The 5,673-nt window shown below is 36.7% G+C and overlaps 1 long non-coding RNA gene across 1 annotated transcript; it reads left to right on the forward strand.

Annotated features, from left to right (window-relative positions):
- The first annotated feature begins 436 nt into the window (after window positions 1–436).
- On the forward strand, window positions 437–1,363 carry LOC107867934. Its single transcript, XR_001673456.2, has 2 exons — window positions 437–955; window positions 1,027–1,363. It is a non-coding gene; the product is annotated as an uncharacterized LOC107867934 (long non-coding RNA).
- The last annotated feature ends 4,310 nt before the right edge of the window (window positions 1,364–5,673 follow it).

Raw genomic sequence — 5,673 nt, forward strand, 5'->3', positions numbered from 1 at the left:
TCAGGTTAGGACCGGGGAAGGGGACTCAAAGCAATTTTCTCTCTTGATAGGATTACACTAAGGATCGACGCTCAGTCCATTTCTTTTTTCCTTGTTGATGGATGTTTTGACGCGGCAAATTCAAGGTGAGGTGCCTTACTGTTTGCTTTTTGCAGATGATGTGATTTTGATTGATGAGATGCGTAATGGAGTTAATGCTAAATTGGAGGCTTGGAGGCAAACCCTTGAGTCTAAAGGGTTTAGGTTGAGTAGGACCAAGACGAAATATTTGGAGTGTAAGTTTAGCCAGGTGTCTTATGAGCCAGATGTGGTTGTTAAGCTTATACTCATTCTATTAATAAGAGAGATAATTTCAAGTACATAGGGTCTGATTCAGGAGAACGGAGAGATTGACGAGGATGTCACTCATCGAATGAGGGTAGAGTGGATGAAATAGAGGCTCACCTCCCGTTTTTTTTAAAATTTATTTTTGGATATTATTGATAATTCTATCAAAATTCAACAAAAGTAGTATTTAAAAAGATGGACCTACCCATCATTATTCTGAAAAGTAAGGGTCCATTCCATTATACAAAATACCCGGCCCATCCCCATTTTCTCCAGACATATAAATGTATCCCTAGGGTTTCCTAATTCATTCCCTCCCCTTAATTTCCGCCTCTCCTTCAGCTTCTTAGGTGAAAAATAGAGAAACATCACCTGAATCTCCAATTCCTCTTGTTCTTGCTGTGGATCAACAATACTGTGCCTTGGACTATAGAGATGTGTTTTGATATCAGCTTTTTAAACTAAGCTTCTTCTAGACTTCCGTTTGAGTAGCTCTTCTTCTCCCTTATTGATTGCTACATTAACTTCTCTTTGTTGTTTCAACTGAGATCTTTGTTGGATGGGTTGTATTATTGATTTTGGTGCTGATTTGAGGGTCAAAGGTTCCTGGAACTGATTGCATGTCCAGGTATTCTTCGTCATCTTCTTCTCATCTTTTGCTTTTTCTTCACCTTAACTCTCTTTTGTTGATAATTGTAGCGTGGATGAAGATACAGAGAAGCTCGAACCCACACAACTATTGGATTGCCATCTGTGCCCAGGTGTATTAGCTGCTTAGACTTCACTTGACCTTTATCCCTTCTTATTTTTAATGGTTGAATTTGTATAGGCTAGTCAGCTTTTGGTTATAACTATTGGCCTCTTGGCTTGTAAATAAATGCTTGTAGTCTTTGGTAGTATCTGTCGCCTTCAGCCTTCTCATGATTTTGCTGTTGATAATCTGATATAAGGGCACTGTAGCTTGTTACTATTTAAAATCTTCCTGCTTTGTAATTCCAACTGCTGAAATGAAGATATGCTAAAATTTCCCTTTTTCTATTGCTGCATTTGCTAGATGATCTGCCAACTGATTCCCTTCCCTCATGTGTTGAAAAATTACTTGCTTGTGTATCAACTCTAATGTGATTTGTTCCATTGTCTCTATCAAATTCCAAGGACAAACCCATTCCTTAGTCAATATCTTAAACATAAACAAAGAATCTGTTTGAATAATGACTTTATTGAGTTTGGAATGTCCACAATGAATAGCTTCTTTTAGAATAGCACATCTTCTGCTTTAGTGTTTGTAATGTCATCAATTTTAGCTCCCTCAGCATATACTAGATCTCCTTTATGATCCCTTAGACAAAATGCAGCAGAACTCACCCCAGGATTACCTTTTGAAGCCCCATTTGTATTATACTTCAACCATCCTTCATCTGGAAATCTCCATTCCACTTTTATGACTCTCAGTTTAGGTCTTCCCTGCTCCAATTCAGTAAGAATATCTAGCCACATAATTGGAAAATTTTGTCCTGGATTCCTCACTCTTAGTAAGAGTCCAATATTTCTTTGAATATTGACTAATCCCAAATGAGTAGACAATATTTTCCTTTCATGTCTTGAGTTATTCCTTCTCCTCCATAGTTCCTATAAAATCAAGATTGGAATAGCTTGATAATATGTTCTAATTTTTCCAGAAACTTCAGCATTCCACCATCTCATGATAAGTTCTCTAATGCTTTGTCCTGCCATGCTTATTCCTGCAAAAGAAGCAGAAAAGGACCATGTCCTGTTAGTAGTACCAGACTTAAGAAACACATATGAAGTTGTTTCTTGAGTTGGCATGGTGCAACACCAGCACCTAGTAGGTCCTTCTATTCCCCATCTCCTCAAATTATCATCTACTGCAACCTTTCAATTCCAAAACCTCCACATGAGAAATACCATTTCAAAAGGCAAACCCTTCACCCAAATATTTTTGTAAATTAAATTCTTTTCACCCTTTTGTCTAATAAATTCCAAGATGATTTAACAAAGAATTTTCCATTGGCCTCAAGCTTCCATATAGGAATATCTTTCCCTCCTCCCCAATCAGAAATCTTAACTGTTTGAATTATATGATCAGCAATTCCACTATAAAAAGTTGAGATAACACACTTTCATCCCACTTTCCATCCTTGATTAAAGCACTCACCTTCTGGTACTCCATATCCCATTCCCTAGATTCTGTCTCTAATGTATACAAGTCCCCTTCTCTTATCCAATTATCATACCACAAATGAGAATTTCCTCTTCTAACTCTCCATATTATCTGATGCTCAATCAGATCCCTTGCTTGCAACATCTTCTTCCATACCTGAGAACCTGATCCTGTTTTCCATTCAACCTTATTAAGATGTAACTTTTTACAACACTTATTTTGCATAAACTTACTCCACAAGGAATCTTTTGTACGAAAATTCCACCATAATTTGCAAAATAAAGCCATTAAAACATCCTTTATATTTCTAAACCCAAGACCTCTCTCATCCTCTGGAATACAAAGCTTGCTCTATTTGACCCAATGCCTGCTTTTTCCTCCAATATGAGTGCTTCAGAAAAATTGAGCAAATATTTTTTAGATAGTAGACAACACATTTAAAGGAGGGTTCATCACTGTCAAACAATGCATTGGAATGCTTTGAAGAACATGTTTGATAAGGATGGCCCTACCTCCATAAGATAACAATTTTCCTTTTCATCCTTGCAACTTTCCACTAATCTTGCTCATGATACCTTGATAATAGTCCTTTTTCTTTCTCATGTGAAAAATAGGGCACCCTAAATATGTGGAAGGAAATTCTTTCCTTAAAATCCCTGTAGCCACTTCTGCCATGACAACCACCCCATGAGACACCCCCTTATGCAAATACAAAGAACTGTTTTCCTTGTTTATTCTCTGACCTGAAACTTTCTCATACCTTTCCGAAGTGTAAAATCACTTTCTGCATAGTTTGAAGATCAGCTTTACATAAGATAATCATGTTATCAGCAAATGTAAAATGATTCACTTTAGGGCTACCTCATGGCATTCCAAATAGCTTAAAATCTTTTGTAAGCATTAAAGATTTTAAAGCTCTAGACATAAGCTCAGCTGCTATAATAAACAATGTGGGTGATAGTGGATCCCCTTGCTTGAACCCTCTCGTGGATTGGAAAAATCCATTTGGTTGCCCATTCAGAAAAACTGAATACCAATTATTTTCCACTAATATGTATACCATGCCAATCATCATTTCACTGAAGCCCACCTTCCTTAACACCTTTGTGAGAAACAACCAATCCACCCTATCATAAGCTTTTATCATGTCAAGCTTTATGACCAAATTGGGAATGCTCCCTCTCTTCCTTATTTCTGCAATAATTTCCCACACCATTAAAATATTCTTTACAATGCTTCTGTCCTATACAAAACCTGCTTGTTTTTCTGATATAATTTGAGGCAGGATTGTTTTAATTCTCTCATGAATAATTCTTGAAAAAGATCTTATTCACAAAATTACTCAATGAAATTGGTCTTATATCTGAAAAGGTATTAATCACTAACTTCTTGGGAACTAATACCAAATTTGTATGAGTAACGAATTTTGGTAATTCAAACCCACAAAAGAAAGCTATGACCATATCATGAATATCCTTACCAATAATATCCCAAGCATCTTGGAAAAATGCTCCAGTCATGCCATTGGACCACCTGCATTGGTTCTGTTCAATCCCATCACTGCATCCTTCACTTCCTGAATATCTGGTATCTTGGTCATTTCCTCATTCTGTTCTATAGTTACTATTGTGGGCAACTCATTCAGCATTTCAAAATCTTCATTCTCTGCTTCTTTTGAAAACTATTGCTGGAAGAAATTCAATGCTTCCTGTGCTATTTGTTGTTGATCCTCTATCCACTCTCCCTCATTATTCTGAATTCTGGAGACCTTAAGCCTGCTTCTTCTCCCTTTCACCACTGTGTGAAAGAACTTTGTGTTCTTCTCCCCATCTTTAAACCAATCCATGTCAGCCTTCTATTTCCAAGTCTTCTTCCCTCTTTAATTGCAAGTTCAACTCCGCCTGAGCTTTAAATAAATTCTGTCTATTCTGCCCAGTAGGTTTTCTTCAAATTGTTGCTCCCTAACCTTGATAACTTCTTCCAGAGTAATAATTTCCTGGAAAATGTTACCAAAATATTTTCTACTCCATATTGTCAGTGCATTCTTAGCCCTTTTAAGTTTATGATATATCAAAGGGTTTTCCATCACCTCAGTGTTCCAGTTTTCTCTCACCACTTCTAGACATGTCTTCTCTTTTATCCACATATTCAGAAACCTGAAAGGTTTATGAATATGCTCCTTAATAGTGTTAACATGGATCTTAAGAGGTGTATGATCAAAACCACTTCTCCACAAATGCTCCACCTCTAATGCTGGATAAAAATCCTGAGATTTATCATTACATAATACTCTATCCATTCTCTTGAATATACACTCCTCGTCAGTCCTCCCATTCCACCAAGTATATTTGCTCCCCTTGAATCCTAGATCCTCCAAATTGCAAAGATTGATACAATGTATGAAATCCTCTGTTTCATTCACTGTAACTGGTAACCCTCCCAACTTCTCTTCATCACTTACTATTACATTGAAGTCCCCAGCTACTACCCAAGGATCTTAGGTTATTTGTACCAAATCTTCCAAGGATTCCCACAACTGGAGTCTCTCCCTTTGTGTGCATTTTGCATACACCAATGAAACTACAATAGTAATGCTTGTTTCTGGTTTCACCAATTTAATGGCCATCTGTTGTTCCTCATCTGTTAGCATACTATAATCCATACCTTCTTCAATTAATGCTCAGATTTTCCCTGATAAACTAGCCACTGCATAATGCATTCCCAATATTTTTTTATATTCCTCAATGGTGTGGCTTTCTTGAAAAGGTTCCAATAATCCTATTAGAGAAAATTGGTTTCTTTTTTGCAAAGTAATAAGCCTAGTGAATGCTTTTTGCATATTTACTGATCTAATATTCCATTCTAAAGCATTCATTTAGACTTACTCTTGGTTGAATTTCTTGTCTGCATTGTAGAAGTTTTACCTCCTTTCTCCTCCTTTTTCTGTATGCCCTGAGTCAACTTCAGTTTTTCTATTTGTCTTGGTGATAAATTCTCTTCAACTCCCGCCTTATCAGTATTTTTACTCAAATATACCTCATCCAGCTTATTTCTCTCCTTATTACTGCATGCAATCTGATTTTCAACATGGATTGCTGAAGGTAACACATTTTCTATTACCTTTTCTGCTTCATCTCCCTCCTTTAAAGATATCAGTTGCAAAG

The sequence above is a fragment of the Capsicum annuum genome, chromosome 4 (genome assembly GCF_002878395.1).
Source record: "Capsicum annuum cultivar UCD-10X-F1 chromosome 4, UCD10Xv1.1, whole genome shotgun sequence".
Taxonomy (NCBI): domain Eukaryota; kingdom Viridiplantae; phylum Streptophyta; class Magnoliopsida; order Solanales; family Solanaceae; genus Capsicum; species Capsicum annuum.